The sequence below is a fragment of the Sus scrofa genome, chromosome 1 (genome assembly GCF_054392235.1).
Source record: "Sus scrofa isolate SSC_HxYL_T2T_F1_AM1 chromosome 1, Sscrofa_HxYL_maternal_Yorkshire_Landrace_v2.0, whole genome shotgun sequence".
Taxonomy (NCBI): Eukaryota; Metazoa; Chordata; class Mammalia; order Artiodactyla; family Suidae; genus Sus; species Sus scrofa.
The window spans coordinates 9,324,730-9,352,727 of NC_139383.1; the positions used below are offsets into that span (position 1 = coordinate 9,324,730).

General features: G+C 47.1%; 1 long non-coding RNA gene across 1 annotated transcript; it reads right to left on the bottom strand.

The window, feature by feature from the left end:
• Positions 1-322: 322 nt before the first annotated feature.
• Positions 323-27,823, bottom strand: LOC106506439 (uncharacterized). The gene is made up of 3 exons (XR_014844225.1): positions 27,674-27,823; positions 21,682-21,784; positions 323-463 (listed from the first exon to the last, which is right to left on the bottom strand). It is a non-coding gene; the product is annotated as an uncharacterized LOC106506439 (long non-coding RNA).
• Positions 27,824-27,998: the final 175 nt, after the last annotated feature.

The following is a 27,998-nucleotide window of genomic DNA, read 5'->3' on the forward strand; positions in this document are numbered from 1 at the left end:
AAACCAAAAGAACTCTATGCATGCAATGACATAGGGGTTATGGTACCTGCACAGAGATTGCATGGATCACACAAGGGACTGTGTTTATGTACAGCTTTGCCATTTACAGAGAACTGCATCATATATTTCCTCATTTAACGGTGTCAACCACACTAGTGAGGATAGTATTGATAAAATATAACAGACCGACACGCTGGCCTCAGATGTGAATACCGACAATTGTCTTGTCAGTCAGCTGATGTTATTATGTCTTGTCGCAAAGGTCACACATGAAACAAAGTCTAGTTTCAGAGGGAAAAAAAATCCCATGAGTCTGACTCACCAGCATCATTGTTTTGTAGCACCTGAGCTTTCTCCCCCCGCCTCACCAGGAACATCTGAGAAGATCAGTGTGAGACAGACAGATGCCATTACGAGAGGCTTCTTGTGGGGAATTTTCCATTTCTGTCTTGCAGCCAAGATCCTAGAAATTATGAAAGGGCATTTTCAGGATGAAAAGCATTTAGCTTTGTTTCTGCATAGGAGTGGAAAATCAAAATCATTCTGAAGGGGTGCGGTTTTTTTAAAGATGCAAGACAAATGTTTTCAAGCAAGTGCTTTTAAATGCCTCACATTCAAGCTTAAATCACAGTGGCTTTTGTCACACTATCATCTACTGGAGTGAGTTAAATCAAATAGTGTGAAAGGGTCTTTTTCTTCCTTTAATCTTTGACAAAAAAGGGCAAACTCCAAAATTATGCCAGTCTATCAGTAGTCTCCATTGCCGCACACCTTCAAAGAGAAATTGCCACAAACTCTTGAGCTGGTGTTTTTCTATCCCAGATGCACTCTCTTCCCCATCAGAAATGACTAACACTCAGGAATATGGTTCCAAGAGAGGCCACTAGGAAAGAGAGACAACAGAGGGAGAGAATTTCTCCCTGGAGATTGTGAAATATTTTTCAGGAGGGAAACCATGCTTCTGAAGATCCCCCAGCTTCTTCTTGCATCCTGAGGGCCAGGGCTGGGTCACACGTCTATTTCATGTCTATTGCTAAATGACCCAGTGGGGAAATGGGTTACCTACGGTAAGTGGCGTGGGTGATTCTCTGGGGGTAGAATGGATATTGGAGAGTCGAGCACCCTTTGGGATACTGTGTCTGGCAACGTTGGTAGCCAGACCAGATGTTCTTTGTTCTTAGGCAGAGCAGAGGGCTTTCTGCTTCCCACTTGAAGGTCTTTGGAGATTCAGTGAAAGCATAAAAAGAGCTGTGATTACATTTATGCTCCAAATCGGAAGAGCAGGACATCCCTGTTATGTGCTGTGGACAATTTACGGTCTCATGGGCAACATCTTCAATGCCAGGAGCCCTCTTGACAACAAGCAGGAGCAGGATGCTTGTCAGGTCTCTCCCCACGACAGGGCACGTGGGAAGCCCCTGGGAGTGATAATGACATTGCCTGAATAACTTCAACCCAGATTGCAGTTTACTTTTAGCCAAAACCAAAGTCCTCTGATGTGGGATCAGGAGAACATTATAAGTAAAATGAATCCTGTGACCTTACTATCCCAAGGGCAGCCACTGAACGCAGGGCAATCCGAGCTTGTTTTCTTCAGGATCCATCTGCCTTGTGAGACCGGCGGGGTCCCTGTGGTTCTGAAGATCAGGCACAGGGCAGCATTTCCGTTCCCTGAGGTTGTTACTCTTTCGGGAAATGCCTTCACCTCCTGAAATAGTTTCCCGGAAGTTGTAACTGGAGAACAGTCAGGCCAGTGGAGAACAGTTTAACGCTGGGCAAATTGAGGCTTGTTAGGCGCCCAGTTGAGAGACAGAGAAGAAATCTCCTGAGTCTTGCCCCTGGACCCTTTCAATTCTGGTGGGTCTTGGGTTTCAATCTACGAAGGGATGAGCCTTTAAAACAAGTCCCTAGCAGTGCGTGTCCCTTCCTGGTGGCTGCGTGTTCTCTTGTCTCCTGGCTCTCTTCCTCTGATTGCAGCATTTGAAGCTTCTCAGTTCTGATGGATGCAGTTAGGAGGCAGAGTTCTTATTCAGAAATTTTGCGGCAGAAATTCAAAGGTGTAGGGCAGAGTTACGACGTGTTAATGGCTACGTATGTAGGAGCACGCCCATTTCAGGCAATGCCCATTTCCGACAATGCCCATTTCAAACAATGCTATGTACGGTCAGACCCAGTTTCAAGGAAGCACTTTTACGTTTCAAGTCAGAGCAGGCATCTGATAAGGGCACCCTCGTTGTTAGTAGGGAGCCTACCCAGGTGCCAATCAGACTTTTTTGTTTATGAACAAAAAGGAATTTATTTCTCATATTCTGGACGCTGGGAGGTCCAATCAGCCCAACTTGTTCCTTGCCAACAGAACTCTGAGCTCTGTCTTGTGTTTTCCAGTTCGAGCTCTAGAAGTAGAATACTGGTGACGCTGCGACAATTGCAGTGATCCCGGTGACAGGGTTAGAGTGAAGAGATGACCGGTTCTGGCCAGTGAGACGTGGGGGGAATATGGATGCTTCTGAGAAAGGTTTCTTTGTTTCTTAAGAAATGGACATCAAAAGAGCTCACCTCTATCTGGACTTTGTCATGCATAATTTATTTGTAATCTTAGGATGCAGCCATTATCTCATGATGATGCACGGAACTAGCCCAAGGGCAAAACTGACCTATTGAATATGGTCTACTAAAGAAACGTAAATTGCTTGAATCCTTGAGAATTTTGAGTTGCTGGAGCAATCAACTGGCTCTACCTCTGAACTTATCATATGAGACTAGATCTCCTGCGGGAACCGTATTGAGTTAACCTGAAAGCATCCTAAATGATAATCCATAAGTAGCTATCGTCTCTAGTCACAGGTTGATGTATCCCGCTGCTCCGATATCAGTACTTCTACCTCCACCTCAGCAGTACTTCTTCTTAGAGGTAGGGGGTCTTGATGGCTGAAGCCCACTCTGAAGAGCAGGAATACATGTGAGCACAACTCTCACTCCTGGTGGTAACTACTCCCATTTCTTCAGCACATCCTCTGGGTGAGGCCAGTGCTGAGCCCTTGGCATACACTTAGTTAATTCTCCAAAGGACTCCATGAGGTAGGGACTGTAACTATTCCCATTTGATAGATGAGGAAACTGAGGCCCCCAAACATTAAGTAATTTTCTCAAGGTCTCGAAGCTCATAAATGGCAGAGCTAAGGGTCAAACCAGACTGTCCACACCCTTGGCCTTCACCCTGAACTCTCCCCGACTCAACTAAGCCTGGGGACAGTAGACACACATGGGGCAGAGACCTCTTCCTCCACAGGTTTCTCAGAATCAATACACAAGCTCCCCAGGAGATGTGACATCTAATTAGACTCTGAAGGTAACTGAGTATATAAATATCACTGAATTCTCTTGTGATTTATTTAACCTCGCTGCACCTCAGAGCCTCCATTTGTGAGGCTGTGACAAAGCGACTTTCCGCAGCCTGTTTCCTCAGGATATGAGAAGATAAATGTGGTAAAAGTTATCTCAAAGCATTTTGTCATATTGAGAGGAAAAGTACTCCAGAAGGCCGGGCCATTGTTAATGCGATTTGAGTAACTCCTCCCAACCCTTAGGATCTTGAGAGTATAATGGAACATCTTAATGTGTCAAAAAATTTCCATACTCGTCCTTAAACTCTCTGGAGAAAAGGCGCTGTGAAAACGAACGAGAAAGCAGGTGAATTTTCAGCTTTAATGTGCAAGAGTTCGCACTGGACAGGAGACGAGGCTTTGTGAGGCGAGGAGCTGCTGCTCTCCTTGTACAAGGGGGTTTGTAAAACATGCCAAGGATGGACCTTGTTTGAAGGAAACGTTTCCTGCAGATATCCTATGTCACCCTGCATTATTCTTTATGAAGCTGCTTAAATCGGAACAAGCTAAAACTAGGTACAGAATCTGCATACTGGGAGATCTCATTTTAAAACCAAGATAAACTTAGATAAAAACGAAATGACCAAACCAGTAAAATTCAGACGAATAACATTAATTTAACATGAGGGGTGATGTTTTGATGAAATCAAATCAGTTGGGTTTGACAGGGCAAAACTCTTGTTTGGTTCTAGAAGTTTCAGGGTTCCAGTTCTAGACCCAGACTGAGTTAAAATCCCAACTCTGCCTCCTGCCAGCTGTGGGACTGTGGGCACGTTATTTAATCTCCCAGACACTCCAATTTTTACTAGAAAAATGGAGGTAACGATAGTCCACATCTAAGAACGTTCTAGTGCAGATTAAAGATGGTAATTTGGGGGAGGGGAACCCTCTTGACTTCTGTGGCTGGACTTACAATAGATACACATAGGACAGATGAACAGGCGAAAAAGAAACAGATTTTAATTCGTGCGCACAGAGGTCTCATAGAAAGGGGACCTCGGGCGTGGCTCGGGCAGGTGGCTTTTAGGATAAAGAAACAGTACGTTTGAAAAGAATTGACGGGACAAAGAAATTTAGGTTTGGGTGCTTAATTCGCGAGGAATTTAAGCAAAGTTCGCGCTTGGGTAGTAAATCAGTAACGAAGCAGCAAGGTTTGTTTCTACAGCCTTCTCAGCCCGGAACCCCCATCCCTGGTGACAAGGATGTCTTTCTATCTCCCGCTCCAGGGAGCACACGGACCACGTGGGAGAAATGTGCGATTCAGGCAGTTTGCGGCACCTGCCCTGGGCCCGAACAGTAAAAGTTGTCAATTACTTAGCACAGTGCCCAGTACAGAAGAGAGGCTCGATAGATGTTAGCTACTACTGCTCATGTTATTTGTTCTAAGTGTGATTTGTGTGGGATTAATCATTTCAATACTTTGTCTGCAAATTCAAGACAATCGACCATGATATTTAAACAAACTTCATTAGCAAGCAATCCTGAGGACAAAGTTCGATGAGGTTCACTCAGTAACAGTATAAAATAGGAGTTCCCTTCGTGGCTCAGCGGAAACGAATCTGACTAGCATCCATGAGGATGCGGGTTCGATCCCTGGCCCCTTGCAATGGGTTAAAGGATCTGCCGTTGCTGTGAGCTGCAGTGTGGGTCACAGCGTGGCTCGGATCCAGCATTGCTGTGGCTGTGGTGTAGGCCGGCAGCTACAGCTCTGATTAGACCCCCTAGTCTAGGAACCTTCATATGCCACAAGTGTGGCCCTAAAAAGACCAAAAAAAAAAAAAAAAAAAAAAAAAAAGAAGTATAAAACAGCCTCGTCCTTTGAAATAAAGCTAAACTTGAGGCAGTATTAAAATTTGCTATACTTGAATAATTAATACAATTATTGCTGGAATTAATAAAAGAATAACTTTTCATTACCTTGTACTTAGTTAGAAGGTGATAAAATGAAGATGGAACAAAAAAAAAAAACCCTGGTGCTTTCAAAGTCGGGGGCCCCGACCAGTGAATCAGCCTATGCTTGTGAAGGCGCAGTTTGTTGATCACTTTTAAAAATTGTGAACTACTATATCTAGTCACTTGCGATGGAACAGGATGGAGGATAATGTGAGAAAAAGAATATGTACATATATGACTGGGTCACTTTGCTGTACAGTAGAAACTGACAGAACACTATAAATCAACTATAACAGAGAAAATAAAAATCATTTAAAAATAACAATAAAAAAATGGGAACTAGTGCTGAAAAGCATTACCAGGTCAGGGATGGCTCAGACATAAACTGTTTTTGTTCAGTAAAATGTCATACGCTTGTGTGCGTGTGTGTGGGCACATGTGGGTGCATGCACATGTGTGTATTTTGTCCACTGCCCTCAGACCCTCTTCTGTTCAGTGCTAGGACATTGCTTTCTTGCAGATTAGTCTTTTTTTTTTTTTTTTTTTTTTTTTTTTGTCTTTTTAGGGCTGCACCCGAGGCACGTGGAAGTTCCCAGGCTAGGGGTCCAATCGGAGCTGTAGCCACCAGCCTACACCACAGCCACAGCAATGCCGGATCCTTAACCCACTGAACATGGCCAGGGATTGAACCTGCGTCCTCATGGATGCTAGTTGGTTTCGTTAACCACTGAGCCACAACGGGAACTCCTCTTGTAAGTTAGTCTTGTAGGTTAGTCTTGATTTTGTATTTTGGAGAATATGCTTTCTCAGAATTCACATTTCAAAGACTAGTCTTTGGTTCCCTCCAAAAGCTCCGTAGAAATGCCTGCTGCTGCTAGGTCTCCCCCTGGAAACACTGCCTCCTCTCCTGCTTGGCAGCTTCTGTCTCCCTCTGAGTCCGCCTGGGCCTCGGATGGCAGGGTGTTTTGTTGCTCTCCACTCAGCAGGAAGAGTAACTTCCTGAAAAGAGATCACCCAATGGGCAGAAGCAAGCTTAATATCTGAGGACAACATGAAGCAATATGCCGGCAGCAGAAGCCAGCAGGGTGACTGGTAACTGCTCTATGCCAGCGTCCTGTACTCTCCCTGAGCATCACAAATCACTTGTTTTATATATTTGCATTATATATATTAATTACATATATATATATTTAATATATAAATTATACAGATATATACTTTGTCACATGGAAGTTCCCTGGCCAGGGATTGAATCTGAGCCACAGCTGCAGCCTACACCACAGCCGTGGCAACGCTGGATCCTTAACCCACTGTGCCTGGGCTGGGGATCAAACCCCTGCCTCCTCAGCAACCCGAGCTGCTACAGTTGGATTCTTAACGCACCGCATCACAATGGGAACTCCTAAATTTGTTTTAAAGAGAAACAACGTGAGCCGTAAATATATACAAGCTCAATCTTAGACTTTACAACTCCAGTGAAGTGCTCCTCACAGGTTTCAGGTTTTTGCAGGAGGACTGTGGGAAAAATTGATAACCAATTGCAAATTGAAAAGAAACTTCCAGTACACTGGATTCCTGGGCTCTATTTGTTAATTCCACTATTTGATACATTTTTCTGGACTTCTGTTTTGGATGCTATATCCGTCTTTTTTGCCTATGTGTACAGAAGGACCCAAATTCCAGGGCTAGTGGGTTTTAATGAAGAGTAACAAAGTACTTATGTAATGTTATATTTAAGCAGCAAGACTGCAAGTTCTTCTCGAAATCTCTTCTCGAAATTGATTTCTGTTTCCGTGCTTTCAAGGGCAGAGCTGGAGAAGGAAGAAAGGGCAATTTGGGGTCCAGATGAGGTTGGAGCCATTCAAAATTTAAAAAGCGTTGCTGACCCCATTCAAGGGAAGCGTCTAACCAGGCACACGCTTTGTCGAACATTGGTCTGCTCCACTCTCCCCCTTGTAAGTGAGTCTTTCATGGTCCTGTTCTTGGAGCTGCTAAAAGGAGAAAAACATGTGCTTTTTCAAGGATTCACCCTCCCCGAAGGCTAAGACCATCACAGGCAGGACGGACAAGCCGAACCTTCAGGTCAGCTTTTCCAGAGTTAAAATCAAGGGGCTGTGAAGGTCAAGTGCTTTTTTCTTGGAGCCACAAACCATAGAGGGGCAACGTCAGTGTCTCCTTTCTGTGCCTGCAGAGTTTATTAGGTTTGGATAAGAGAGAGGAGAAGGAAGAAATGTTTTGAAGCCAAATATAAAAATCCAGGACTTTCAGGTGAGCCAGAAATGGTCTCTTTACCGGAGCGCTGCAGCCTTCACCCACACCTGGCTGCTGCTATAATAATTGCTGCTATGAATTGAGCACCTACTGTATACCAGGCGCTCGACATATGTAACTTCCACTCCTCACAATGACAAAGAAGGTAATTTTATCCCCCATTTCGTAAGTGAGGGAGACAGAGGATCAGAGAGGTTTGAACCGTGTCCAAATCACATACCCAGTAAGGAGAGAAACGGGAACAATGACGACAACAAAAACCAAACAACCCAATCGAAAAATGGGCAGAAGACCTAAATAGACATTTTTCCAAAGAAGACATATGGTTGGCCAGTAGGCGCATGAAAAAATGCTCAACATCACTGATTATTAGAGAAATGCAAATCAAAGCTACACTGAGGTACCGCCTCACACCGGTCAGAATGGCCATCATTGACAGTCAACAAATAGCAAATGCTGGAGAGGCTGTGGAGAAAAGGGAACCCTCCTACACTGTTGGTGGGAATGTAAATTGGTGCAACCACTGTGGAAAACAGTATGGAGGTACCTCAGAAAACTAAATTTACCATATGACCCAGCGATCCCACTCCTGGGCATATATTTGGACAAAATTCTCATTCAAAAAGATACAGGAGATCCCATTGTGGCTCAGCAGTTAACAAACCCAACCAGTATCTATGAGGATGTGGGTTCGATCCCTGGCCTTGCTCAGTGGGTTAAGGATCTGGCGTTGTGGTGAGCTCTGGTGTCGGTTGCAGACACAGTTCAGATCCTGTGTTGCTGTGGCTGTGGTGTACGCCAGCGGCTGTAGCTCCAGTTGGACCCCTAGATTGGGAACCTCCATATGCTGGGGAGGGGGGGGTCCTAAAAATAAAGACAAAAAAACCCGAAAAACAAAAACCAAAAAGATACATGTACCCCTATGTTGATTGCAGCACTAGTCACAATAGCCAAGACATGGACACTACCTAAATGTCCATCGACGGATGAATGGATTAAGAAGATGTGGTGCATATATACAGTGGAGTACATGAAAGGGACAAAATAATGCCATTTGCAGCAACATAGATGCAACTAGTGGAGTCTCATACTGAGTGAAGAAGTTGGAAAGAGAAAGACAAATACCATAGGATATCACCTCTATGCGGAATCTAAAACATGGCACAAATGACCCCATCTACAAAACAGAAACAGATCATGGACAGAAAAAGAGAGCAGAACTGTAGTTGCAGGGGCGGGGGCGGCGGTGGGGGGGGAGTGGGATGGACAGTTTGGGGCTGGCAGACACAAGCCGTTACATTTGGAAGGGATAAGAGATGGGGTTGTGCTGTACAGCACAGGGAACTATGTCCAATCTCCTGGGGTAGCACACGATGGAAGATAGGATGAGAAAAAGAATATATATACGACTGGGTCGCTAGGCTGTACAGCAGAAATTGACACGACACTAAATCAACTATCATTAAAAACATAGTGAACTTGGGCTTTGACCTTAGCTCTGCTTGACCCAAAACTTGTTCTCTATTGATCACTCTACCTCCCTACTGCAGAGGCCCTGCCTCCTTGAAGCTACAAGGAGAGAGAGTCCAGATGGAGCCGAGAAAAATGCCATTGTTGCCCCATCAGGACCCCAGTGAGGATCCCAGGGATTGAGGCCCTGGCACGGGCAGCTCCAGACTCTACTTGGACCCAAGTGGTGGGGAGATGCACCCCTGGAATTGCAGTGCGTCTCCTGTGATGAGGGAGGGCTGAGTGGGGTGGGGTGGGGTGTCTGGAGATGTTCCATGGGGGAGTCGATCGCATTTTTTTTTTTGCTTTTTAGGACGCACCCGCAACATATGGAGGTTCCCAGGCTAGGGGTTGAATCGGAGCTGTAGCCACCGGCCTACAGCACAGCCACAGCAACACAGGATCCAAGCCACATCAGCGACCTACACCACAGCTCATGGCAACACCAGATCCTTAACCCACTGAGCAAGGCCAGGGATCAAACCTGTATCCTCATGGATCCTAGTCGGGTTTGTTAATAGCTGAGCCACAAAGGGAACTCATCCATTGCATTTGAATGAAAACTGAAAGCAGGAGAAAATAATGTGCTTTCTGTTGATTGTCCTGGCTACTAATTTGCATCACTGGAATTAAAATTTCTGGAGTTCCCGTCGTGGCTCATTGGTTAACGAATCTGACTAGGAACCGTGAGGTTGCGGGTTCGATCCCTGGCCTTGCTCATGGGTTAAGGATCCGGCGTTGCTGTGAGCTGTGGCGTAGGCCAGGCAGCAACAACTCAGATTAGACCCCTAGCCTGGGAACCTCCATATGCCTCTGGTGTGGCCCTAGAAAAGACAAAAAGAAAAAAAATTCTTACACATTTTATTATGCTATGTCTTAAAATTGTACTGAATATTACACCTGGAGATGGGGCTGGCATACTTAAGATGCTCCAAGAGCCTCTTGCGTTTAGGCTTATCTGTAGTGAGGTGGGAGAGTCAGGGCTGTGCGTGCACAGAGGCCTCAGGCTGGAAGATGGGAGATGGGTGGTCTGGTCCTCGCTGTGCCAGCCAACTGCTCAGGGTCAGCCAGGAGTAACCCTGACCATGGGCACAGGACAGCTGCTGTTTTCAATCCTGAGCATTTACCAGACTGCAGGCATTAGATTCACTGTTTTATATATAAGACATCATTAAATTTTCATGATCTCTCCTCCTATTCACTCTTGAAAAGACTTATTTATGATTAAAGTTGGTAATTTCAAGAAGCACTTTGGAATGGCAGGGTAATGGCCTCTGAAAATCCAGTCTCTATAAAGGCGACAAGAACACTGTCAAAAATAGTCAAAACCACTTTTCCAGAACTCTAGACATTAACCAAAGGCTTGCAACAATGTCAGGGGTGTTTATTCAAGAAAAAAGGCTGAATCTTGGTAAGAACAGCAAGATCCGTGGAGTTTTAACCAGCCCTATTCCCAACCTCCGACCCCCTCCAGCTCCTCAGTAGGTTTGAAAAGTCAACAGACTCATAATTACAGTGGCCCTGGAAAATCAGAACATCCATACAAGGGCCTCGCACTCTGCTGTGAAGAGGAAGGAAGGAGTGATACATGCAACCACGTGGGCGAACCTTGAAAACATTCGGCCACGGGAAAGAAGCCACATTAAAAGGGCCGCATATTGTGTGATTCCATTTATATGAAATTTTCAGAATCGGTAAATCTATAGACAGAAAAGAGATTCCCGGTTGCCAGGGGCTAAGAGTCAGGAGTAATGGGAGTGGCTGCCAATGGGTAGGGGGTTACTTTTGGGGATGATGAAAATGTTCTGAAGTTAGATGGCGGTGATGGTTGCAAACCCTGAATACGCTGTGAGTAATGACCCCTGAAACCATAAAGGATGTGATTTGTGGCATTGTCAAGCATACCTTCATAAAGCTGCTATACAAGGAATACAATAAGCAGCGTATGTCATCAAAGAGTACAAAAGCACAGAGCATCAAACTTAAATTTCCTTCCATTCCTGCCCTCCAGCCCCCAAGGACCTCTCACCCGTGTTTTAACGCGAGTTGTTTCAGAGATCCTTAATGCAGAGACAAGCATGTAAGTACCGGTATTCTCACACTTAGATATAAATGTAATAATACTACGCAACCTCTTCAGGACTTTTCACTTAAACAGCAACATTCCACAATCATTCAACATTAGTACATGTGACTCTTCATTTTAAAAATGTGCTGTAAAGTATGTTTTTGTATGTGTGTGCCATAATTTATCTAGTCCTTTAATGGTGCATATATTTAGTTGTTCCCAATCATTTATTGTTAAAATAGACAGAAACTAGAAAACAATCTTATGACTGATGAAGCGGGAGAGGAGGGAGGGATAAATTAGGAGAATGGAAAAGAAGATGTGGTACATATATACAATGGAATACTACTCAGCCATAAAAAAGACTAGAATGATGCCATCTGCAGCAGCATGGATGGATCTAGAGATTGTCATACTGAGTGAAGTTAAGTCAGACAGAAACACAATTTTCTATGATATCACTTATTTTGGAATCTAAAAAATAGTACAAATGAACTTATTTACAAAACAGAAGCAGACTCTCAGACATAGAAAACAAACTTACGTTACCAAATTGGGAGTATGGGATTAACAGATGCACACTATCATATATAAAATAAACAACAGGGATTTACTGCATAGGACAGGGAGCTATTCAATACCTTGTAACAAACTAGAATGGAAAAAAAAAGATAAATATGTATGTATATAACAGATATATAACCAAATTACTTTGTTGTATGCTTGAAACTGACACAGTATTATAAATCAATTATACTTACAGAAGAAAAAGAAAAAAAGATATTTAATGAATCAGTAAGTATTGGCCAAAACCACGTGATCAGCAAGCTCTAAGTTCATCTGTTATTGTTTTCACTGAGTCTTGACTTCTCCCCATTTTCAAGCCTATTTTTTTTTCTTTTTAGGGCCGCACCTGTGGCATATGGAAGTTCCTAGCCTAGGGGTCGAATCAGAGCTACAGCTGCCAGCCTACACCACAGCCACAACAGGTCCAAACCGAGTCTGAGACCTACACCACAGCTCATGGCCACCCCAGATCCTTAGCATCCTTAACCCACTGCGCGAGGCCAGGGATCGAACCCGCATCCTCATGGATAATATTCAGATTCGTTTCCGCTGTGCCACAATGGGATGCCCCCATCTTTTTTCAGGCCTACTTTGTGCCCACCTTTAGGCTTCTGATGCCATCTCCCATGAGCCTTGCACAACAGCTGTCTAAAGAGGTAAGTGTGCTCAGAAGTTGTTTAGTTTTTCCTCTGTTGCCAGTGGGAAGAATAGGAAGACCTGGCTTTTTGTCCTCTCTCTGCCTCTGAGTAGCTGTGTGATTACAGAAACCACTTGGTGTGGTTTATCTCATCTCCGAGGCAGGATTACATCACAGAGCTTTTGCTGGCTGGGATTTGGTCCCTTAGACACCACTGGTGCAGAGCCAAAGGCTCCTCCAGATGCCCCCGAAGTGGTGGAGACCTAACTGATGCAAATAAAGCTTCAAAGTCAAAATTAATAAGAATACAACTAAATGCCTGAAAGTATAACTTTAGATCCGCTCCTTTAGTAGTTAAATTTTAGTGTTTTTGAAATTCTTAGCACATTACAAAATTAGGTTTTTTTACTTTGCAAAAATTCCTGAGTATCTAGATGATCTCCAAGAAAGGATGGCTGACCCTAAATTAAATAATGTGAGCATGCCAGAAAATTTCAAAGTACTGTTGGGAAGATGGCTGGATCATCAGTGTCAGAAAATGAGACACGTGAGCACGGGGAGCCTCGACAAGGCTCTTCACTTCTGCAGAAGGGCGCGGGGGCTGCAAAAGCGCGTGCAAAGAAGGAAAGACCCTCCCTGCTCATCCCTAACGCAGGCGATGGACCTGTCCCCTTCCCATGGGTCAGGTCAGGGCGCACATCCTTCTCGGTCGGCTCATTTGAAACATATTGTTCCTGGGAGCAGAGGGAAGCGGGGCATCCAGGAAGGTGAAACCGGAGCAAAATGGAGTCACCAAGATGTCCTTTGATAGAAAGGACATTATGCTACTTTCCACAGTACTATGATAAAATCCTTTTCAAAGTGGGGTGTGTGTCCGTCTTAGCGTGTTTGTTGTGATGCGAGACGCTCCAAAACGCAGGGTCTGAGGACCTAGGGTGATCTTCAAACGGCCCGAGCTGTGAGGATTAAGGCCTATGAATATGTCATTAGTGAACTGTGAAAAAGACATTAACTCCTTGGAAAAATCTACAGAAGAAATGCCATTGCCCCCAAAAGGCCACCAGCCACCAGGGAACCCCTAAACCAGGGGTACCGAATCTGTCTAATTATTCAAATTGCTGGGGAAGGGAGTCGGTGGTGCCTGGGAGTGGGTATTTTAAGCAGCACCCCAAATGATTCGAACAGATCAGCTTTGGCAGCTCCTCTCCTCTCATTTCGTTTTCGCCTTGGTTTGCCCTTTGGAAAGAGAGCAGCTGATGGCTCTCATCTAGACCACATTTCGTCATGCCTTTGCCTGATGCCAAGACTCCCTCGGCCAGGCAGGATGAGCACCGTCAGAGATGGCTTCGGCTCCAGCCCTTTCCTCCTCAAGCCCTCCCATCCCTACGAACTTCACTCCCCTCCCCCCCAACCTCCGGCTCGGCTCTGTCCTTAAATTCCCTCTTCAACTCTCAGATGCTGGCTGGACTGACTCTGCTCTTCCCTGCGCTTCTGCTCCAAGTCCCAGCTTCTGCAATATGTTTTCTAATCTAGTTTTGCAATAACAGGCAGTAGCAGGGATTTCAGGGGAGCGCTCTGTGCTTGTGGAGGTCAAGAGACTGGAAACAGGAAATAAGCAGTGTTACATCCGAGACCATCAGCAGAGCCGAAGTTGCTGGGGGTGGGGGAAGGGAAGAGGGAAGGGAGAGGTTCACCTTTGCTCTTCCTGGCTCTTTACCTTTCCTGGGGCAGGAAGTCAGCTGGACGGACAGAAATACAGAGCCTGGGGGGTGGGGGTGGGGGACAATGCTTTAGAAATCTAGACGGGGCAGAGCCTCCTTTCCTGCCTGCCAGCTTGCATCTCTCACAAATGTCCTATCTCAATAAAGCTATTTCTTGCCTAAAAAAAAAAAAAAAAAAATAGAAATCTAGACCGGAGGTTGTCTGCTGAAAATGGGAGGCTTGGTAATTTTAGTAAGAGTTTTATTTGGGCTGCAAAGGTCAAGGTGGCTGCCTTCCTCCCCTGGGGAAGGGCTTCCGCCCCCAGGTCCTTGTGCTTGGTCTCCCTGTGCAAAGAGAGTGCCCTGGAATTATTCAGCATTTACCTACAGGCCCTTGGCACACCTCAAATACTGCAGATCTAATTCTTTTTAATGGTATGCAGCTAATTTAATGGAATTCTAGACAGAAAATTATAATTAAGATGAATGTTCTTATTACATGAGATCTGCTCGGCCTGCTCAGATTTTCCTTCTAACGACACGATAACACCACCAGCTGGAGTGTGCTGGGTGCCAGTGATTCACTTACATCAGCATCCGCTAGGCTGGTGTGGAAAATGCAGATTACTGGGCTCAGATGCAGTCAGAGTGTCTGGGGGGCGAGGACCAGGAATCTGCATGCTTGGCTAGACTCTCAGTCGACTGTTAAGAATCCCAAAGTTTGAGAGTCATTGAATGAGGACCTATTATGTGCTAGAGACATTATTTTTTTTTAGGGCCTCACCTGTGGCTTATGGAAGTTCCCGGGCTAGGGGTTGCGAATCGGAGCCACAGCTGCCGGCCCACATCACAGGTACAGCAACGCCAGATCCAAGTGGCATCTATGACCTACACCACAGCTCCCGGTAATGCTGGATCCTTAACTAAGTGAGGCCAGGGATCGAATCTGCATCCTCATGGATACTAGTTGGGTTCATTTCTGTTGAGCCCCAAGGGGAACTCCCATAGAGACATTATCTACTGGAAACAAAACTTCACAACAATCTTATGAGGTAGGTATTATCATCTCCACTTTTTAATTTTTATTTATTTATTTACTTATTTTGCTTTTTAGGGCCTCACTCACGGTATATGGAAGTTCCCAGGCTAGGGGTTGAGTCGGAGCTAAAGCCGCCGGCCTACACCACAGCCAGTGATTCAAGCCGTGTCTGCGACCTACACCACAGCTTGTGGCAACGCCGGATCCTTAACCCGCTGAGCAAGGCCAGGGATCGAACCCACAACCTCATGGATGCTGGTTGGGATCATTAACTGCTGAACCACGAAGGGAACTCCATCTCTACTTTTTAAAACAAATTTTAAGTTTATCATTATTTTTTGCCATGCCCACAGCATGCGGAATTTCCTGGGCCAGGACTTGAACCCATGCCACAGCTGCGACCTGAGCCACAGCGGTGACAACATGGGATTCTTAGTCCATTGAGCCACCAGGGAACTCTGTTATCATCTCTACTTCTAAACTAAAACTTAGAGAAGCTGCATAACATTTCTAATGTTACCTAGCTAGTAAATGGCAAAACCAGGATTCAAATTCAGGTCCACCTAATTCTACAGCCTGGGCCCTTCTTAAATTGCCTCCGTGTTCCGGCAGAGATCCCGCCACGGCCAGGCTATCCAAGCGGCCTCTGACGTTTGTTCTCCCAGACAGCGCAGAGTGGGTGTGCGAGAGCCACTCTGAACTTTGTGGGAGGCTGATGGTAGCTGTGACATCTTTCTCCCACAATTGCTGTATTTATTCTTTTAACCGTGGGGGGCTCCCACCTCCCGGAGTCCATGCTCCTTACTGGACAGGTGCTTTAGGGGACCCTGGCCCCCATCTTTTAGGAAGCGCTGATGATTAGAAGCAAAGCATGGCACAAATGAATGTTATGGAACAGACGACTCACAGATACAGAGAAAAGACTTGCGGTTGCCAAGGGGGAAGGGGATAGGGGAGGGAGAGATTGGCAGTTTGGGACCAGCAGATGCAAACTACAAGGTTCTGCTGTAGAGCCCAGGCAACTATATGCAGTATCTTGTGATAAACCATAATGGAAGAGTAGAGGAAATAAGCAAACACGAACAAAGAAACAGAAACAGCGCGGCAGATGCTGTTGGGTCACCAGCTCCCCCCATCCGCCTCCTCCCAGGACTGGGGGATCATGTGCTTCAGGGAGGAAGTGGGTCCGACCACAGCCCCGGCATGTGATTCCTAATTAGCTAAATTACACTGGGAATTCCACTGCTTGCCAGTGATTCAGCAACGGGCAAGTGACCCAGTTCTTGTCAATGGGCTGTGAGGGAAAGTCAGCCAGGAGTTTCTGAGAGGAATTTCTGACGGTTCCTTTGCCAAGAGCCGTCCAAGCGGCTCCATTGGAAGAAGCTGGGCTAACATGCTGCACAACGCTAGGGGGCGCCAGCAGTGAGATTCTATGTGGATGGAGCCCCTTGGAATTGCACAAAGAATACTGCTCAGGCAGAAAGCAAGGCCAAGGGCGCCCCCTGGAGGTGGGCAGCTTGGCTGTGTGTGGAGAGAGGGTTTCACTGAAATTTGAGCCACTTGGTATTTGCAATCCCAGGTGTACTCAGTAACAGCAACCGACCCAAGATTTTAAACCACAGAATGGTGCAGGCACAGAGGCTTTCTGGTTCAACTGGGTTGCTGTCTGTTTCACAAAATCCAGATTCTAGAGTCTCCTGGAGTTCGTTTCCCCCAGAGCTCTCATGCGGGGATAAACATCTTTGGTTTGAATCTTTGGGAGGATCAGGCGGGATGGAGCCGTCCAGCAAGGAGCAGTTCCACGCCGCAAGGCCCTGAGGGGAGCGGCCAGGCCCTGGCTGACCCAGCTTCTGCCCCAGACTTGCGAAGCCTCCGGGCTCAGCTTTCTGTATCTCCCCTTGGCCTTCAGCTGTCGGCTTCCTGAGGACACGCGTCTAGAAAAGCCAGCTTGCTCTCCTGGAGGATCTCTGACCCGTTCCGCCCCACGAGAACCTGCCCTGACCCCTGAGCTGCCGCCTCCTGCAGGCCTCTGCCGAGCTGCTGTGCTTTCTCAGCCTGACTCCCAGTTGGAAGTTCTGCTGGAAGACGCCGATACAATGTAGCAAACACATTTTTTTTTTTTTTTTTTTGCCCTTTTGCCTTTTCTGAGGCCGCTCCCGCGGCATATGGAGGTTCTCAGGCTAGGGGTCAAATCAGAGCTGTAGCCGCCGGCCTACACCACAGCCACAGCAACGCAGGATTCGAACTGTGTCTGCCACCTACACCACAGCTCATGGCAATGGCGGATCCTTAACCCACCGAGCGAGGCCTGGGATCAAACCCACAGCCTCATGGTTCCTAGTCGGATTTGTTCACCACTGAGCCATGGCAGAAACTCCATGCAAACAATTTTTTAAATGGTTTTTAAAAATTACAAATTTCCTCCCCAGGTAGTGCAGTTGTACATGCTCAAGGTGGAGAAGGAGGCTAAATCACCCCCCCCCCCAAGTGGCCCAGAGGGAAATGCTCTGAGTAGGTACGTATTTTCCATTTCCTTGTTTAATTAAAATTGTTACCGCTTTTGTCCTGACAACCGTCGTGACCATGATAATTGCCCTCATCATATTTTTTTTTTTTTTTTTGTCTTTTGTTGTTGTTGTTGTTGTTGTTGTTGCTATTTCTTGGGCCGCTCCCGCGGCATATGGAGGTTCCCAGGCTAGGGGTTGAATCGGAGCTGTAGCCACCGGCCGACGCCAGAGCCACAGCAACGAGGGATCCGAGCCGAGTCTGCAACCTACACCACAGCTCACGGCAACGCTGGATCGTTAACCCACTGAGCAAGGGCAGGGACCGAACCCGCAACCTCATGGTTCCTAGTCGGATTCGTTAACCACTGCGCCACGACGGGAACTCCCCTCATCATATTTTTATTACGATTGTTCTTATCAGAGATGACTGATGAGGCTACGGTTACGCAACATTGACCGGAGGGTCTCTGTGCACACACGGTGTCGGATTGAACGAAACTGATGAGGCGTGTCCCCCATCCCTGTACTGTCTGGAGTTTCTCTGAAGGTGGAGACTCTCGAAATATTCCAGGTCTTTCTAGAGTCAGGGGCCACGTCAGGCTTGCAAGAGAGACATGCAAGGATGCTCCATCCCTTCCTGAGCTTACAGAAACATTCAGAAGCCCCCCCTCCATCATGATCCAGGAACTGTATTATCAAACCAAATAAACACAGGCTCCAAATGGCATCGCTTGTGCTAAAACCCAGGGTACCCAACCTGGGTTTAATACCTGACTGAAATGCAGTTTCGACCTTCACCAGAATTGTAATCTCAAACAACCAGAATTTTCCGGTCAGCACTAATAAACCAACCTGTCCCGTGCGCCCTGGTTCCCCCCTCATCTGTCCCAGAGGAAGAAAATCCCCCCTGCGAAACCCTCGCCGTTTCCCCCTCCCCATCCGAAGACGCCATCCCAGCCTAAAGTCAGCCCTTTGTCTTCATTGGCTGATGGCTCCCCCCCCCCCCTGCCTTGAAAAACCTTCCTTTTGCACAAGGCCTCGGAGCCCCTTCTCCTCACCAGATGGGATGATGGCCAATTGATTCATGAAATCGCCTAACGAAGCCAATGATATCCTCAGATTTGCTCGGCTGAATTTTGTTTTTGCTTTTAACAGAATGTGCAGGCCTACAAGCCAAAGAGAGGGCCTCCTAGGACAAATCTTTCCAGCACACATTCCTAAGTTGATGTGGGGCCCAGAATTGCCCCTGCAGGCTGGGAGGGGTTATAAATGGTGCCCCTGGCCCTCCTGAGAATCTGTATTTTTTATTTTTATCTTTTTTTTTTTTTTAGGGCCTCACCTGCACCATATGGAGGTTCCCAGGCTAGGGGTCAAATTGTAGCTACAGCTGCTGGGCTACACCACAGCCACACCAGATCCTTAACCCACTGAGCAAGGCCAGGGATCAAACCCACACCCTCATGGAAACTAGTTGGGTTCGTTTTCCTCTGAACCACAACGGGAACTCTGAGAATCTGTCTTATTTTCCTTTTGTCTTTTTGTCTCTTTAGGGCCACACCTGCGGCATATGGAGGCTCCTAGGCTAGAGTTCGAATTGGAGCTGTAGCCGCTGGCCTACACCACAGCTCATGGCAACGCCGGATCATTAACCCACTGAGTGAGGCCAGGGATCCAACCTGCAACCTCATGGTTCCTAGTAGGATTCGTTAACCACTGAGCCACGACGGGAACTCCCTTGGGAAACTAAGTCCTCTCAGGCGGCCACAGGGGGCTGGAGCTGAACTGTAAGGCATTGACCACTTGACCAACCTCAGGGGTTTTTTTGGTTTTGTTTTTTCTTTTTAGGGTCGCACCTGAGGCACATGGAGGCTCCCAGGCTAGGGTTTGAATCAGAGCTGAAGCCGTCAGCCTACACCACAGCCACAGCAACACTGGATCCTTAACCCACTGTGCGGGGCCAGGTATTGAACCCACAACCTCGTGGTTCCTAGTTGGATTCGTTTCTGCTGCGCCTTGATGGGAACTCCCAACGTCAGAGCTTTTTAAGTCCTTTGAGGAAAACCTGGGGAGCCCTGGGGAGTTCCTGGTCAGGGAACAGCAAGGCCGATGCCGTCCAGAGCCCTGGCTAGAGGCAGGGGCACCGAGACGACCCCAGCACGAGAGGTGGGTGGCAGCAGGATTTCACTTTTAAAAATGGTTTGTTTTAGAACAGAAAGCCGTTTCTTCAGCCCTCTATAGTGAACGCTTTTCTTTTTTGGTTAACCAGCAAGGACTGCCCCTTCTTTTGGAAACAGCACCCAAGTTTCTGTTGGGCAGCAAGGTCCTGAGCCCCTCTCAGAACTTAGAGCCTCAGATGGGCAGGTGGCCCAGGCCTCGGCCACTGAGGGGGCTGCAAAAACAGCACGAGATAGACCCTTGGAAGGTGCTGAGGGCTGTGATAAACTGTTTGAAGTCCTGTATTGCTTTCTTTCTTTCTTTCTTTTTGTTGTTGCCTTTTCTAGGGCCATTCCTGCAGCATATGGAGGTTCCCAGGCTAGGGGTCAAATCAGAGCTGTAGCTGCTGGCCTATACCACAGCCACAGCACTGTAGGATCCAAGCCGCACCTGTGACCTACACCACAGCTCACAGCAATGGCTGATCCTTAACCCACTGAGCCAGGCCAGGGATTGAACCCACAACCTCATGGTTCCTAGTCGGATTCATTAACCACTGAGCCACAATGGGAACTCCAAAAGCCCCATATTGTTGCTGGAAGGAACTGGCGCATTCAGCTGTTGAATAGGTGGTATTTCCTAGCAATGGCCTCAGTGCAGGCAGCCTCCCTCCCTCCAGGCTCCCCCAACACCCGTCCATCTCTCTACCGGGAGTCAGGGAGGCTTTTCCAACATAAACAGGACATCTCTGCTTGAAACCCTTCTAGCCTGGCTGACAAAGGATGAAGCCAACGTTCACCTGGGAACACCTGTCGTTTCGGGCATCTGCCTCTCTAACCTGATGTATCTTCACCACCTGTCAGCGCCTCGAGGCCAGGGATCACACTGGATTAGATTTCCATCCACGGACTGAGGTTTCCATTAGGAAACTTAGTCAGGTTCCCAGCTGGAAGGGCCGAGTTAAACAGAACCTGGGATGCCTATGCTTGGAGTGGGGAAGGCTATCCTTTCCAGAATTTAATAATACATCTAGCACAATATTACACTCAGACAAGGGATGAAACATAATCCAAAGGGAGTTCCTGTCCTGGCTCAGCGGTCATGAACCCGACTACTATCCATGAGGACGTGGGTTCGATCCCTGGCCTCGCTCAGTGGATTAGGGATCCCGAGTTGCTGTGGCTGTGGTGTAGGCAGGCAGCTATAGCTCTGATTCAACCTCTAGCCTGGGAACTTTCATATGCCGTGGAAAAAAATAATAAAAATAAAAAATGAACATAATCCAAGGGACTTGAACTGAACAGGGAACATCCTAACGCATCCCCGCGTGACCTGGCCATCCAGGTGCACCCCTGAAAGTCCCATCTAGACGCCTCATGGGCAATAACTCACTCCGAGCAAATATCTTCCTACAACGTCTTGTAAAATGAACATGGAAATCAGTCTCGTCTCATGGAAGAACTGTGTTCTTTGCCTGATTAAAGAAACATGTTCTGGAGTTCCCGTGGTGGCGCAGTGGTTAACGAATCCGACTAGGAACCATGAGGTTGCGGGTTCGGGCCCTGCCCTTGCTCAGTGGGTAACGGTCCGGCGTTGCCGTGAGCTGTGGTGTAGGTTGCAGATGCGGCTCGGATCCCGCGTTGCTGTGGCTCTGGCGTAGGCCGGTGGCTACAGCTCCGATTCAACCCCTAGCCTGGGAACCTCCATATGCTGCGGGAGCGGCCCAAGAAATAGCAAAAAAAAAAAAAAAAAAGAAAGAAAGAAAGAAACATGTTCTTCAACATGCCGGGAAGGTCGTTCTCATAAGCCCGAGGGACTCAGATCATGGCCCCACTTCTTGTTTCTCAGGGAAAGAAACCACCTCCTCTCCCTCCCTCCCACCCTTCCAAGTGACATGTCTTTATTACAGAAAAGTCTGAAAATGCTAATAAGTAAGAGCAGCATGGAACTCACCCGGTAGGCCTTTACCCAGAGGTAGCCACTATTGGTAGTTCGGTTTACACGCCGCCACTAAAAAGTTTTCTTGAGACGTAATTCACGTGCTGTGAAGTTGACACTGAAAATGCACAAGTCAAATACTGTCGGTGTTTTCACGGAGTTGTGCACCCGTCACCACACATTTAGACTACTTTTCATTAGGCCAAAACAAAAGGCTGCACGCCCCAGCGCTTACCTCCCAGCCCCCCATACCCATCCCGCTCTAGGCAGCCACAAATCTACTTTCTATCTCTACAGACTTGCCCGTTCTGGACATTTCATATAAACACATGATGTGCTGCCTTGTGACTGGCTTCTCTCACTGACTGACTGTGTTTGAGGTTTACCCGCATTGCAGCCTGGGGGTGGGGTAGTTGGGTGATGCCTAGAGAAGCCTTCCTCATTCCCAGGTGATTAAAACAATCTGCCACATTCCTATCTTATCCTGTCATTGTTTAATTTTTAGTGTTTGAGCCTTTATTTGACTTAGGATTTTGGTGAATGTCACCACCTGCTTTTGAGTCTTGACTGATGGGAATTCTATATTTATCATTTTCTAAATTCCAGAATACATATCACCACGCTATGCTATCTCTTTAAGAAAGTCTCCCGTTTAAAATGGGGCAAAGCAACTTGTGATGGAGTAGGATGGAGGATGATGTGAGAAAAAGAATGTGTGTGTGTGTGTGTGTGTGTGTGTGTGTGTGTGTGTGTGACTGGGTCACTGCTGTACCGCAGTAGATTGACAGAACACTGTCAACCAACTATGGTGGAAAAAATAAAAATCATTTAAAATTTAAAAAAAAAAGAAATGCAAAGCAGGGAAGGATTTTGCATCGTGTCTTCTATGCTGGGATTCAAACCCATGTCCTACTTCAGCGTGAAGGTGAGGGAGGCACAGCTGCCCTTGACTTTGATTACAGATTGCCCAAGGCTCCGTGAACACTGGCTCAGCTGAAAATGTCAACCTCCGGCTTCTAACAGAGTATTTTGAAGAAACCACCTTTGGAAAAGGTATGAAGGTTAGCAGGCAAGAGGAAATAGCGTCAACATCCTTCATCCTCGCCAGGAAAAATAACCAAGGGCACAGTCAAAAATTTGCTCCTAGGATCACTGATTGACAGGCAGCAAGATCCTTAAAACCTGCTTGAAGCCCCGTATCAGATGTGCCTCCTTAGAAGGTTTAGGGGCTGTGGGGAAGATGAGAGAGGTCCCTTTAAGGAGAAACCATTCTGCCCTCTGCAAATAGCAAGGCAGCATTCTCAACAAATCTCAGCGAATCCAAGATGCAGACCGGATGCGGAACCACGGGTAGAAGCTGATCTCGAGAGGGACAAAGTCCTTTGCTGTGCAGATGTGATGTCTGCTGTGCAGACCAGATACCATGACGAGTTTATATAGTGCAAATGCTAAAATACAATTATTCTCAGGGCAGCTGCAAAGGGAGAGCTGCAGTTCAGGGGCAGATGAAGGCAGTTAAACCATGTCATAGCCACAGACTCTCCTCTGATGTCTTATGACACATTGCTGATGCCACAAATTTGAGGATTAATTATGTTTCACCTACAGGTCAACTGGAGATGATTTTGTGGGATTTTTTTGTTTGTTTTTGTTCAGTTTTCTTTTTAGGGCTGCACATGTGACATACGGAGGTTCCCAGGCTAGGGGTGGAATGGGAGCTGCAGCCACCAGCCTACCCTACAGCCACAGCAACACCAGATCCGAGCCGCATTCACAACTTACTCCGCAGCTTGCAACAATGCTGGATTCTTTTTTTTTTTTTTTTTTTTTTTGCCATTTCTTGGGCCGCTCCTGTGGCATAAGGAGGTTCCCAGGCTGGGGGTCCAATCGGAGCTGTAGCCACCGGTCTACGCCAGAGCCACAGCAACGCAGGATCCGAGCCGCGTCTGCAACCTACACCACAGCTCACGGCAGCACTGGATCGTTAACCCACTGAGCAAGGCCAGGGATCGAATCGGCAACCTCAAGGTTCCTAGTCGGATTCGTTAACCACTGCGCCACGACGGGAACTCCGCAATGCTGGATTCTTAACCCACTGATGGAGGCCAGGGATCAAACCTGAATCCTCATGGATCCCAGTCGAGTTTTTACCCCGCTGAGCCACAACAGGAACTCCGAGGAGATGGCTTTGTACTTAAGGCTTAGAATGAAAGTGACCTGTACCCCCATCCCATGGGTGCTTGGAGCCCTAGAATCCCTTTCAGGCTTTTTGAAGAACTCATGGGGTGAGGGCTGTAATTAGTACACTTCCCCTGGTCACCTCCAGCCCTGAAATCCTGATTTCACACCATCAGTTCAGTTGATGATGACACCTCTCCGCACCCAACTAGTGCCTCACTGCCCTCCTGGCCGTGGTTTTGGCAATTTCATTTTCCAAAATGCCATCGACCAAGGTTGTGTGTGTAGCTGACTTTTGCTGACAGTTTGAGGCCGTGGAGAGGTTTACATCACAGCACCTGAAGCTAAATCTGAAGTCAAATCGGAATTCAATCTAAAACTGAAAACCAATAAAGGCGATTACAGCAAAAAACAAAACAAAACAAAAACAACCCACTGAAACCCGGACACCCCAGGGTTGGGGTTCTGTCGGGCCGCCTCTCCCCCCGTGCGCGCCCTCTCGCCTGCCCTCGGCCCCTCTGGACCTCGCCCTGCTCAGCCCGCTTCTTTCCGCTGTACCCGAGTTTCTCCCGCCCTCACGCAGGCTCTCTTATTTTCACTGCCTCTTCCAGACCAAGAGTTGGAGGCTCAGGTTCCAGCTAGAGGAACCTATGAAGGGAGTTTTGAAAACAGAGGCCATGGTTTTCCTAAGCACCCGCGTGTTATATGACGGGAAATAACGTTTTCTTGGGTATGTGTACAACCCCTGGTGACAGCCACCTTATGATGGTTCTCAATTCTATTTAACTCCTTTGTTGTTATTCTTTGCAGCAGGAATGCACTTTTTGTTCTTATTAGAGTGAATATTTTTAAATGCCATGTAGTCCTACTACTGACACCAGAGGAAGCTGGAAATAATTGTTTTTTTTTCAGCATAAGGGAAAATACCTTTCCACTACACCCCTATGTTATATTAAAGGTATTTTAGTTAAATGGTGAGGGAGGGCCAGGAATAGGCCCTGTTCCCATAACCCAGACCAGAAAACCTCATGAGCCACTGGACACTAAGCAGAATGCTCAGCAGGGGTTGGCTGGGTAGAGCAGGGAATAATGAGCCATCGATTAAATACGACCCTTGTCCACCTAACGAGTCTTAAAAGCAAGACAGAAAGCATCAAACTCTTTCCGAGTAACTTAACTAGTCTAAGATCAAATTCAAGAATATTCACGGGATTACAAAAATATCTAAGAGTCAACAAAGTAGAAGTTATAATGTCTGGCCTCCACGAAATTACCAGGTGTGCAAAGAAGCATAAATATGCTATTCATAATGAGGAGAAAAATAAAAATCAACCCGGAATTGGTGCAGATGTTAGGATCAGCAGACAGGGATGTTAAAACAGTTATAATACCTGTATTCCGTGTGTTCAAAAAATTAAGGAGAGACATGGAATGTTATAAGAAGGCTTCTAGATATGAAAGCTATGCTGTCTGAGATGAAAAATACGCTAGATGGGATTAACAATCAGAGTAAAGGGTTCAGGAAAAAGACTAGTAAACTTTAAGATGGCAGTGGAAACGGTACAAAGGAAAATACACAGAAAAAGAAAGAATTTAAAAATTGACAGACCACCAGGGAGCTGTGCAGCAATTTCAATCAGCTTAGTCTAAAGCCATCAGAGTCCATGATGGGAAGGAGAGAAAGGACAGGATAATTATTTCAAGAAATAATGGTTGAGGAGTTCCTATCATGGCTCAGTGGTTAACCAACACAACTAGTATCCATGAGGACGTGGGTTCGATTCCTGGCCTCATTCAGTGGGTTACGAATCTGGTGTTGCTGTGAGCTGTGGTGTAGGTCGCAGACATGGCTTCAATCCAGCGTTACTATGGCTGTGGTATAGGCCAGCAGCTGCAGCTCTGATTAGACCCCTAGCCTGGGAACATCCATATGCCGCAGGTATGGCCCTAAAAAGACAAAAAAAAAAAAAAAAAAAGGAAGGAAAAAGAAATAATGGTTGAAAACTTTCCAACTTTGTTGAAAACTATCAATCCGTAGATCCCAGAATTTCAGCAGAACTTAAGCACAAACAAAATGAAGAAAACAAGGAGTTCCTGTCATGGCGCAGTGGTTAACGAATCCGACTAGGAACCATGAGATTGCGGGTTCGGTCCCTGCCCTTGCTCAGTGGGTTAACGATCCGGCGTTGCCGTGAGCTGTGGTGTAGGTTGCAGACGCGGCTCAGATCCCGCGTTGCTGTGGCTCTGGCGTAGGCTGGTGGCTGCAGCTCCAATTCAACCCCTAGCCTGGGAACCTCCATATGCTGCAGGAGCGGCCCAAGAAATAGCAAAAAAAGAAAAAAAAAGGAAAAAAAAAAGAAAAAGATTTAAAAAAAAAATGAAGAAAACAAGACACGTTGTAATCAAACTGCTTTCAAAACCTGTAGTAGGAGTTCCTGTCGTAGTGCAGCAGAAACGAACCCAACTAGGAACCATGAGGTTGTGGGTTCGATCCCCGGCCTCTCTCAGTGTGTTAAGGATCTGGTGTTGCTGTGAGCTGTGGTGTAGACACTGCTCGGATCCTGCATGGCTCTGGCGTAGGCCAGTAGCTACAGCTCCTATTCTAACCCCTAGCCTGGGAACCTCCGTACGCCGCAGGTTTGGCCCTAAAAACCCAAAACAAAACAAAAAAACAACCTACCTATAGTAAAGAGGAAATCTTACAAGCAGCCGGAGTGGAAAGACACGCTGTGTACAGAGAAACGAGGGGCAGATAAAAGCAGACGCCTTGTCAGAAGCAACGGGAGTGAGGAGTCGGCGGCGCAGCATCTGAAGCGTTGAAGGAAAATAACCTGTCAACCAGGAATCCCGGACGCAGTGACATAGCTTTCAAAAATGAAGGCAAAACAAAGACTTTTCCAAAGATACAGAAGCCGAAAGAACTCATCGCCAGCAGACCTGCACGGTGTCAAAGGACATCCTCTAGACAGACAGAAAATACCAGAGGGAGAGAGGAACCCACACAAGAATAAAGGCGTGGGTTCTGTGAACAGAAACCATGCGACGGAACACAGGGTGGCTGGTCTCTGCTCCATGCACGTCTGCGACCCCGCGTGGAAAACTCGAGTGGCTGGGGGCCGGGGTCTTCTAGACACTTCTTCACTCCCGTCTTACACCTGCACTGCCATGACAGTGTGTTGGCTCAGCTGCAGCTGTGGGCTGGAGCACCTGCACGTGGATTTTTTGGTTTTTAGGGCTGCACCCCTGGCATATGGAAGTCCCCGGGCTAGGGGCCGAATTGGAGCTGCAGCTACTGGCCTACACCACAGCCACAGCAACACGAGATCGGAGCAGTGTCTGTGGTCTACCCCACAGCTTACGGCAATGCCAGATCCTTAACCCACAGAGCGAGGCCAGGGATCGAACCCACATCCTCATGGATGCTATGTCAGGTTCTTAACCCGTTGAGCCACAGTGGGAACTCCCTGCATGTGGCTTTTCCCGTTCATTCTCGCAGCCTGGTGGCTGGGGTTCCTAGAGGGAACATCGCTGAGAGCAAGCATTCTAAGAGAACAGAGGGGAGGCTGCATAGCCTCTGGTCCAACCTTGGAAGTCACACAGTAAAGTTTCTGACATACTCTATTGGGTGCAATCATCCAAAGCCTACTCAGATTCAAGGCACACAGATCCCACCGCTAATGGGAAGAGTGCCGACAACATGCGAGGCTATGTTCTATTCCTGCCGCCTCCCCCAAACCCAATGTCTTCAAATGACAACTGTTTCACTCAGGATTCTGCTGGGCAGTTTGTGTGGTTGGAGCTGGGCTTGGCAGACATGGGCTGGACTCACCTGTGCACCTCTGCTCTGTTGGCAGGTTGACTGGGGGTGGGCTGGTTTCTGGTGGCCTCGTTAGTGCGATGACCAGGGCTGGTCTCTAGCAGGCTCCCCCAGCTTCAGGGTGCCAAGGCGGCACAAGCGCCAGCCCCAGGGGGAAAGCCCTTTTCAAGGCTCTGCGTGCTCTTTATTGATATCGTCCCATTGGTCAAAGGAAGGCACGTGACCCAGGCCAGAGTCGATGTGGGCGGGTCTGCCGAGGAAGCAGGTGCCGGAAGAAGAACTTGTGGCCATTTTTGCAACCTACCACAATGACCCTCATTTTACAGATAAGAAAATA